This window comes from Zingiber officinale, chromosome 5A, assembly GCF_018446385.1.
Source record: "Zingiber officinale cultivar Zhangliang chromosome 5A, Zo_v1.1, whole genome shotgun sequence".
NCBI classification, from domain to species: domain Eukaryota; kingdom Viridiplantae; phylum Streptophyta; class Magnoliopsida; order Zingiberales; family Zingiberaceae; genus Zingiber; species Zingiber officinale.
In genome coordinates this window covers 76,732,951-76,744,538 of record NC_055994.1, presented here as the reverse complement: position 1 = coordinate 76,744,538, position 11,588 = coordinate 76,732,951, and positions in this window count along the sequence as shown.

Sequence of the window (11,588 nt, the reverse complement as noted above, 5' to 3'; positions counted from 1 at the left end):
TAAAAACTTCAATGTTTTCTTCTAGTTTGTGTTTAACTTTTCAATGGTGATTACTATCAAAAGATAGTCTTCACCAAGGTTTTCCAAAGTATATTTAAAATAATTTTTAAAACTAATTTTCAATCTTATTCTTTGGACTCAATGCACATGATTTGTACATTAGCTTTTCCAATGATTGGATAACATATAACTATGTGTTTTGATGAAGCTACAACTCAAATGGATGCACTAAATCAATTTCTTAAGTCTTGTTCATCATCCTAACATCTCACTTGTATCTAATGTGTACTAAAAACATATACAAGTCACCTTATAGTCTTTGTAAGATGTAGATATTGATTTTTCCTAAACTAAGGGATCATGCATATATATTTAGGCATTTTAATCTATGAACATCCACCTAAGATGTTACTTGTTGATAAATTCCTTTACCATTTGTTGGTTAATGTCATTGTCCTTAATTACAAGGAATTTAAAATAATGCATGATGAGTTATGACATATATCAAAAAGAATAATTTTCAAAAGAAAATATACTATTGTTATATGATGTATGTATGACATGACATGATATTTTTATTTATTTTTCATAATAAATATGAATACAAAATATGATGTCATAGCATATGATGGGCAAACAAAGTATGACGATTTAGCATAAATAAATATACCTAGATTATCTATTTAAGTTTCCCTAAATAATTTGCTAGATTAAAGGAAAACATCCTAGCAAATGCCAAGATCCCAACTTGACATTTCTTTTGCTTCTCTCCTAATTGTGTCAATTTAAATTAAGTCAAATTTCTCAAATTTTGGCACATTTTCTCTTCCAAAAAGTAACCAATATAATCCATTTCATTTTTAAGGAATACAACTACCTTGAAAATGTTCTCCGAGTGACAACTTCATTGAGGTTGGGTTAACTACCCTTCCAATTAGAGTTGACACTCTTCAAACACATCTAGGGTGTAGAAAATACAATCATAGGAATCCAAAAATGATTGGTTCTCCTTGGATGTTCTAGGTATTCACTAGAAATAACTTCCCTAGATACCTTCCTAGTGACCTTCCTTGACTTATTAGAAGTCTTGGTCACACTAGACTCATTTAGGTCAACTCCAGGGATAGCTTCCCTTTTGACCCTCTTGGTGACTTTCTTTGACTTCTTAGAAGTCTTAGTGACATTGTTCTTTTCAAGGTTAATTTTAGGAATGACCTCCCTTGTAACCTTGGTTTGCCCCCTAGACCTAGGCTTAGTTCCATAACTATATGAAACTCTATGATAAGAGGTCACATCCTTCTTAGCCTTAGGTTTGTATCCCAAACTTCTATGACTATTGGATGACTCTTGATGTTCTAAACCTAGGTTTTACTCATTTGACCCCTTAAGGATATTTTCCATTCTTTGTAGGCCATTTTCTAATTTATTAAGCCTTAACCTCAAGACTTGGTTTTTCATCCTTAAATCCATAGATTTTGATTTTCCATTTAGTCCTTAAGCATTTCTATTTCTAGGCATATATATAAAATCCTTAGAATTTTTGCCTAGATTGTTATTTACCTTCCTAACTTTAGGTGAGGTAGACTTGGTATAAAGAGCTACATATTTTTCTTTGATTCTATCATGCCTTCTATTTTCATGATAAATAGCATTGAAATGATATAAAATATTTCTAGCATTCTTTTTATTATGGGTCAAAGGAATTGGCTCAATAAATGATACCTTGAGTTTTCCCTTTAAAGCTCTCCCTTGACTTGAGCTTCCTCCTTTGACTTTGGTCGGTTTCCTCCCCTTAGGACATTAACTCCGATAATACCCTCTTTGATTGCACTAGAAATACACAATATATTCCTTGCTCTTCTTGTTATGGGGCTGACCTTCTTAGGCTTCTCCATGCCCTTTGGTACTGCTTGACCTTTCTTCTTAATTAATTTAGGGAACTTGCTTTTGTAATGCCCTTTCTCCCTACACTCAAGCAAATAATATGATTTTTATTATTGCTAATTGAAATTTCTATATCTTTGCTTGCAGGGGTGACACATGATCCTACATTTGATTTTTTTTTTTTTTTTTACTTGTGGAGGTGGCATCATCTTCCTCTCCATTTGACCCGGACGTAGAAGCTTCTTTTTGCTTCGGAGTCAATGAATGACACTCCCCCTTAATCCTAGAGGTGGAGGCCTCTTCTTGTTCATCCTTTTGCACATTGAATAAAGAGTATGCTCCCTCTTTGCCTTTTTTGTTATCCTCCATTGAGGATTAAGCTTCTTGGACTTCTTCTTCTTCCAATGTTGAGTACCTCTCAACCTCGGAGTTTTCTTCTTCTTGATCTGATGAGTTATCCTCTTTAGATTTATCTTGATTTGGTGTAGTGGAGGGTTCTTCAGGAATTCTTGCCAATTTACTCTAAAGCTCCTTGGCATATTTGCATTCTCCAATCTTTCATAAAATTATGCTTGGCAATAAACTAACCAATAATTTAGTTACCTTGTCATTTGCCTCGCACCATTGAATTTGCTCCTTGCTCCATTTGTTTTTCTTGAGAATTTTGCCTTTTGAATCCGTTGGAGCTTCAAATCCCTCCATTAGAGCAAACCATTGCTCTATCTCCATCATGAAGAAGTTTTTGATTCTTGATTTTCATGAATCGAAGCTTGTCGATATGAATGGTGGAGGCATTCTTGTGTTGAATCTTAGTCCATCTTGAAAATCGATTTGAAGTTGAACCTTTTGAAATCTTTGACTTGTTGACTTTAGTGCTTCAACTTCTTCTTCCTCTAGCTCGTTGCCCTTCCGGTGATGATTCCAGTGAATAGCGACCTTGCTCTAATACCACTTGTTGGGACACTTTAGAGCTAGAGGGGGATGAATACCTCATCTCGCTCACTAGCTTTCTTTGTCGATGTTGATTTTGCAGCAAATAAACTCAAAGCATGCTCTTAATACTAACAAGTAGGATTTACTTTGTATCCACCTCAAGATTAGATGACTAATCCAAGGATCTACGCCGAGCACACTCTCCACTATGAAAACAACTCATTCTCGGAACAACTCGAGGTGGAGAAATCTCTACAACTCAAGAATAAGAAAATACAACTCGAAACAAGGAAACAAAATTTAAATACAAATCAAAAATGACTTGACACTTTGAACCTTGAATTCTTGAGCTTTTCTTGTTTTGAATGCCCCTTGAAGATGGGAAATACAGTAGCACTTTTTCTCCCAAGACTTCCAAGAACTGGTGAAGAAGATGGAGAAGAGAGATGCAGCGTTTGAATTCATCGTCACCTTTATATATGCGCTTTTAGGCTCCCAATTGATTACCATGTTAGATCTAAATGATCCTAGCCATCCAAACCTCGCCACCAACTCAACGGTTATATCTCAATCAATTGAGGAGCATTGAATCGATCGACCAATCGATTGAGAGAGCCTCTGTGCTCTCACTGTGATTCGCATAAATCTTCTCCCAATCGATTGGGAAACTCACTATTTGCCATAAAGAAATGCTCTCAATCGATCACTTGATCAATTGACAGCTTCAATCAATCACTCAATTCATTCAGAACCTCAATGTTTGCTCCCAAACTCTTCCAATCAATTGGCCAATCGATTGGAAAGTAGCAAAATGTGTAGATCTCGACACGAGCTTTGTTTCACATCCTAGATCACCTCATTCTGATATCCAAGTCAAAAGTTATGACATTCGAAAGTTTGCTACGTCTAAACTTCCTAGTTCTATGCCAACTCCCTATTAGACTTACGACCGCCAAGTGTTCGGTCAACCTTTGACCCATCTAGACTTTCTCTTTTCCAACTTTTCGCTAAACTTCCGATTACCATGTGCGGTCCTCCTTGACCCACTTAGATTTTCCTCATGCATGGTTTTACTCACCAGGGCTTTACTCACCAGGATTTTCCCAACTGTCTAGCTTCACTCACTAGGACTTTCCAATTGCCTGACTTCACTTACCAAGACTTTCCATCTGCCCAACTTCACTCACCAGGTCTTTCACCTAGCTTTACTCATTAGGATCTTTCATCTGCCTAGCTTCACTCACTAGGTCTTTCAGTTGGCTTCACTCACTAGGACTTTCAACACCAAGTGTCTGGTCAACACTGACCCACTTGAATTTCCCTTTTCTACCAACCTTTCCGTTAGATTTATCCTTGCTTAACCTCCAGTTAGGACTTTCTCAGTCAAGTATCCAGTCAACTTTGACTTACTTGACTCTTCTTCTTATCAACCTAGTCAAACATTGACCAGTGGGGAATTGTTCCAGCAATTTCCCCAAATGGACGATTGCAACTGCAATCTCCATATATTGTCAAACATCGAAAGCCAAATCAAGACTCAAGCTTAGTCAACTTCGTCAACCTTGACCAAGGGGATATTGCACCAACAGGATGCTTCCCCATCCTTCATGCTTTGCCTTCAAAAGCTTCCTTCGGCCTTGTCCTTTATTGTCGGGTCTTCCAGTGCCAAGAGTTCCTTGCTCTGGGACTTTAACATTGCCAAGTCACATTTGGATTTACATTGCCAAGACTACACACTTGGACTTACATCGTCAAGCTTCCACACTTGGACTTTGTCTTGTTGTGCATGCATCATGCACACTCACAAGTGCATATCAAATACAACAATAACCTAACTTAAACCTTTATTCAAATATTAAAACCTAGGGTCATACTGATTGTTCGAACAAAGAGAAATTGTATGCATAAGAGAAAAGAAAGAGATGAGAGAAATGTCTGAGGGGTAAAATATGAATAGTAGTCAAATAAGTGTGTCCTTTGATAAATATCAAAGTATAGTACACTTTTTGGTCAATTCACAAACCTGAGTGTGCCTTTTGATAAATTATCGAATTTGAACTATACATGATGAATGTAAGCAAATCAACACTTGGAATAAACTTATTTTCTAATAAAGTTTGGAAATAGTTTTTTTTTTTCAAAAGTCAAAAGCAGGTCCTACTTTGATTTTTTGATAAAAGGCTTCCCTCTTGTTATTTAATCTGGTACAATTATCACCCTCACGGGTTAGCAGAGTTGATACTTATATGAGTGGTTATTCTAATAAATTTTGGAGTCAATATTCATCGGATGTAAAATAACTCGTTAGGTGTTTGACCTCTTCATGCAAATGGTTATTGTACTAGGACAAATGTCCCTTATGATTTATCCCCTTCTAGAGTGTGTGGGGTCATCCTAGAGGTGCCACTAAGGTGATGGCTTCATCTTTTGCTCTAATCATATACAATTATCTAACTATTTTATGTAAGTACATTGGGTAAGTTTTGATGTGATCAACCGGATTAAGTTAGGTCCTGTTATTTTTGAAAGAAATAAGAGAACAATCGCTAACACTTTTGGTTACTTGGTTCGGAGCCTGTGGCGGCTCTTATTTCAAAGTCCGCGATCGCTGATCGCTTACGTTGGGCAATCACTATAAGTTCGGAAACACTTTACAAAGACTAGTAAAAGTGTAATAATGAAAACAATATTTACCGACAACAAAGAATAAATAGTTGATCGTCGATTGTCGCAGTTAGGCATTGTTGAGTTGTTCCGTAACAGCGTGCACGTAAGAAGAATGTTCTGAGTGTCTTGTTTGAAGTGCTGATTGAGACCCCTTTTTATAGCCACCTCAGACCTGATCCAGATCTACTGATCTTCGAATCAAGTTTGACCCGACTCTGTTAGTCGATTGATCCCCCGAATCGGTCGACCAATCCTACTCGAATCAGCTCAGTTTCTCATCCAGGTTCTGCTGCTCAGATAGAAGTCTTTGTTCGGTCGACTGATCCCACCTTTCGATCAATCGATCCCTATCTTATCTTGTCCGATCAACTTGGCTTGACGACGCCTATGCTTATCCACTATTCGGTCGACTGAACCCTAGGTTCAATCGATCGATCTCTTTGTCGAACCTGATCTGCTCGTCGGAAATTTGATCCTTCTGTTTGAGTGTTCGGTCGACCGAACTGGATGTTCGGTCAACGGATCAAGGTCGAATCTAACCCTGCAAAAAGTGTTAATCTGCTGTAAAATAGAGTTAGACAAGTAGCAAATAAAATAATAAGAAAGAATAACTTTTGACAGCCTTCAGACTATCCGGTTCTGACTTTCATATTTTCTCCTAAAACCCTAGGTCTAACCAACGCCTACTGTTCCCTCTTCGAGAAACGTGTCCTCACCTACTCTTCTCAGGAGAAGTTACCTGTTGCTAGACCGGTCCTCCAGACTGATTGAAGTTTTGCTCAGTGCCCGAGACTTCGGCTCTTCATGCTGGACGTCCACTCCACGACCCGTCCAGACTTTCACCTGGTCCGCGACCACTAAGATTTTCACCTAGAGTCCTCGACTCTAGAATTTTTCCCAAAGTACACGACCCGCCAAGACTTTCCACCTAGGGTTACCACCCCCTGGGACCTAGCATTACCTCCCCCTAGGGTTTTCTCCTGCCTAGAATCCACTAGGACTTTTTCCTAAGAACACTTAGGACTTTCCTACAAGCTCAAGACACTTGTTAGATAACAAGACATCTTAACTTTTGAATCCTTTGTCATTATCAAAATATAAGTTTGATCGTCTGGTGCTCCTTGCACTAACAGAGGGCATACAAGCATCCTCACATTCGTTCAGTCTTGACTCGGTCGAAGGTATGCTATGAAACTTTTAAGGTTGATTACCTTTAGTCGCAGGACTTTTTCAGGTAAAGAGCATACAAGCATCCTCCTAGAAAAAAGAAGTTTTATTGGGTGTCGGGTTCGACATATTACTAAGTAAAGTGCATTTAACTTCATCGGTTTTTAAAAACACCGAAGTAATTAATCCTTTTCGACTTCATCATTTAGTATTTGTTGTGAAGTAATATACCTACTTTAACTCGGTTAAAATGAAGTAATGGATTACTTTTACTTGACATATATCGTTAATTCCTGAAGTAATTCGATTAAATTACATTTAGCTTCGTTGGAAAGTAATAGATAGATACTACTTGAATTTTTGATAATCGAGTCTATTTTAGAAACAAATTGTATTGCAAGTTATAAGTAGATTTTACGGATTTTATGAATAAAGTGAAGTATTCTCTTTTACTTCATTATTTTTAGTAACTAATAATGAACTATAAGCCACAAATAAGCCATAAGCCTTGATATAAAACAAATCTCACAACGCAATTCACAACCATAAAAAACAAGTACACAATCTCCTAAATATGGTCAAAATAAGCCATAAAAACTAAAAACATATCGGTTCATTCACACAACACTTCATCAGCGTAGTAAATTCCACTCCATTCAATTCTCACTTCATCATATTGTGTCTGCGTATAGTACTAGTTCTTCACACAACCTGTAAACTGCAATTTAGAAAGAACCATCATGTTATGTTTTGTAACTGAAAACTTTAAATCAAAACACAGTAAGTTGACAAAAAAATCATGAATTAAATTAACAAAAGCATGATAAGACAAATAAATATGTATTTTTATATGCACTCTTATAGTAACAATTTTGTTCGAATTATAACATGTGGGTCACAGAAGCCTAAATAAATTTGGGCCTTACATGCTAATTATTTTACTGGACTAAAAGTTGAGGCATTGTCTATCACAAAAGAATATTTTTAAAAAAATCTGCCTGAAGTAAGCTCAGGTTGTGTGAAGTCCAGCAATACTTGAAGTAAGCTAACTGGAGACCAGCAATACTTGCAGTAAGCTAACTGAAGTAAGCATTATCTATCATGATCTTGTCCGAAAGTCAGAAACAGCTGGGCACGTGGTGCTGGCGTTCTGGCGTACGGATCCCGTCGTATGGTCCTCGGCGAAGGGCGAAGGGGTTCCGACCCTCCGACGCCTGCCAAGTGCAAGCGACCAGGTGGCAATATCAAAGAACGCGACCTCCAGGTGAGGACCCTTTATATAGTCAGTGGAAGGGTCGTGCACACATACCGAGGTGCATACGTGTCCTCCCACCCCTGCATGGGCTTGTCGAAGAGCCATTCTCGACCTCATCGCTACAAATCTCTTGTTAACGCTCGATGGGACAAAGGACTCCCCGCTATAAGATCCCTCATGGCCTACTCCCAACATACGAGGATGCTCTGTCCTGCTGTCTATTCTTAATTGCCTCGAGTGTACGCCCCTACCGGCAACTTCTACGTCCGACCTGGCCTTACGTCAGGTGGACTGCTCGCGCATGTTGCTAGCTTTAGGTTTCTCTTCTACCGAAAGGGCTACCCACTGCCATACGACTGCTCAACATGAGGCTTAACCCCTTGCCATGGTCAAGGTTTTCCGTTCCTACGAGGCATGCTTCCGCTTACAGGCATGCCTGCCTCGACCGACAAGCCCGCTCGCCTCCTAAGATGCCTGCTCTGGGCCACAAAGATCCTCCGTCGCCCCCAGATGTCTGGCTCGCCCGATGCCTGCTCGCGCGATCCTTCCGCTCGCCCGGCATGCTCCGCTTGGCCCAAGATGATCTGGCTCATGAGGCATCCTTCCTACTCTCAAGATAGCCTGCCTCTACCCAAGACAAGCCTCACTGCCCCAAGATGCTTCCGCTCGGCTGCATCCTTCCGCTCAGCCTGCATGCTTCCGCTCGCTGTAACTTGGGGTTGACCTCCACGTGTCTTTGACCCTCCGCCCAAGGAGGGTCCCCCTGCCCTGGCCTGCTGTGATCACAGCCTCCCTTCAAGTCTAGTCAAGGAGGCGGAGAACTGACCGGACCGGCCTGTGAAAATGAGCGGTGCATCCAAGAACCATCCTCCACTCGCTAGTCGCCTCATCCTACCTCTCTAAGAAGAAGTATTTTCGCATGCGGGATATGCCAGCCGCAGTATTTTAGCTCGCTCTTCATATCACAAAGCTGGACTTGGACGAAGTACTTTGAGCTTTTATTGCATTGTCGCCCCTGGGGTTTCCTGTCCTAAAAGAGGTCATTCGGTTGTCTGACAAGTACTTAACTCGGCTCGAGAATGACTCACCTATGAAACATCGATTTGGCCGGCTACTGTCTCGGCCGCCGGGGTCTTAGTTTACAATTTGTTTATAGTCCTCGATTTAACGCTTGGGACTCCTCGGCTGATGGCGGAGGTCTCGATATTAAGCGCTTGAGCGTCGACCGGCCCTCGCCGGTGTACCGATAGCGCCCTTCTATGAATATTAGTCGACACGACGGCGAGAGTCTACCGCCGACCGTCCTGCGCCGGAGGGTCTTTGCGCCATTGCGATTTGCACGCCGAGCAAACAACGGCCGGAGGGTTTATAGCGGGCTGGCTCGATCTACCGCCAAAGAGCTCAACAACTCTCCTTCGCCGAGTTTATGGCAGCGTCGTCGTCGTCGATTTTCACGTCGGTCACGGCCCTTTCATGAGGTTATAGGCCGCCTGTCCATGCCTTCGATATTTAACGTCCGAGCTCTCGAACAACCTTCCGCGACCCTTCGGACCGACGTCAAGTTTATAAACGGCTTGGCGTGCCCCTTCATATTAATCGACGATTCCTCGACGGCTTCCTTCCCGCCGCCTTTCCGACGCGGAGGGTCGCCGGAGGTTCGGAAGTGTGCGACGAGCATCTCGGGTTTAACTGACTCTTCCGTCTGAGGGTTTATAGGTTCTTCCGGAGATTTATACTGACTTCTGATCATAGAACTCTGAGTGGCTTTCTGCCGAGATTGCGCCTCCGACGATCTTGGCCTCGGCCTTGACGCACGAATTCTGACACGCAGGCCTGTTTGCTGCTTTCAAATTACCACCATGTTCTCTCATGAGCTTGGCCTCTTGCCTTGATTAGATCGTCGAGCCTTCGTGACATTGCGGTCGGTCCCACCGTTGCTTCCGCTTGTCTGTTGCGTGTGGCTGTTCCGGCCTTGCATTTGACTGTCAAAAATCCTTGAATGAATCAGCCACAGTAGGCTCCTCGGCGCTAGATCTCCCGATCGTATGGTCCTCGGTGAACCATCGAAACACTGGGGGAAGGAAGCGTGACGCGGCCCGGCTCAATTCCGTGCACCCAGCAAAGCAGTGACGGCAAGGTGGCTGGCCGAGATATCAGCGCACGTGACTCAGCCAGTGACCTTTATATATGTGAATGAGCTCGAAGAGGTTTGGCACATAAAGAGTGCATACTCCTATCTATCCATACCGGTCGGGCAACGAAAACACGACATCCGCTTTCCCACAGTCCAGACACATCTACGATGGGATGGCCTATGTGGCGTAGGGCTGGTGATCGTACTACTTTGTAACGATAATGGTGAACATACCCTGCCGCTGTGAGATCGAATTGAACGTTGAACATACTTTGTGGGATGTTTTCCCCGATCCTTTGTCCTCTTCTAGGCCAAAGTTGACGGGACCGCACAAGACGTCCCGACCGACCGTAAGGGTGGTCGGTCCAATAAAGAATGATGCTTTATGAAGCGGGGCGGGCTCCGCCGCCAATATTTCGGTGACACTTCTATGAGGCACGGAGGACTAACGTGAGCCGCATGGCGTTGGTTCTTCAGAATGAAAGCTTGTCCGCGGTCGTTCTTCTCGCCGCTCCGTTCGATCCGGCGTTCGACGGCCGCCTTAATCGCCCTCGCACGGCAGATGCCTGCTGATGCCGTCCGCCCGAAGTTTCTCTAAGCTTCCGGTCAGGCATCTTCTCGTTGCCGATCCTTCCGTTCGGCATCGGCATCCTTCCTGCGGCGCATGCCTTAAACCGTGAGGGGCGGCGTGCATCCGTGGTCCGGGGCCGATTCCGCAGGCCGTAGACGCGAACTTGGGGTTGACTTACTCACGTGTCTTTGACCCTCGCCCATGGGGTCCCGTCTTCGCGGATCATGTATCCACAAAGATAATTTTTGGAATCCTAAAGAATTACGCTAAGTAGCTAAGGTTGTGTAGGCTTGGGTTGCTTATATATAGCTAACACTGCGAAAAATACATTTGTATTTTATGGAAGGCAATTGCGGGATCCTAAAAATCAAAGAAATATAACCCAACAACTTGGATGCTTGAGTAAGCTTAGTGGCTATGACCCGATTTGGAATGGTTTTGCGAGAATACTTACCTAAGCACACACACACACACACCCATTACTAAGCACGTACACACTTTATAATAAATAACTCGAAAAAATGTACCCCTATTCACCTTTCCCCCTCTTCCATGGAAAGTCGCATCCTTCAAATCGGTTACATTTCCCCGGCTACTAATAGAACTATGCATAACTTACGATTTTGTATAAAACCATAAGCATGGTGTCATCTAAGGCGAGGAAAAAAGAAAGAAACCATATCAAAGCATGAGAAGAAAGCAGTAGCAGGGCGTGAACGATTTGATTCAGTGTGCAACACTATATCGATTTGATTCAGTATGTGCATTCCTGTTCAAAATGGAAGAAATTCACACACCTTCCTCTCCAACTGTAGATCCTCACATTCAACAATCTCTTTCATGTACCGCATGACACAATATCCACATTCAACACAACCTTATTGTTTCAGATTACCCTAATGAATCAAAGTTAATGCAAAGTGAAAAACCAATATATAAGAACCAGAAATGCATGTTTTCAATAAGACATACCGTCA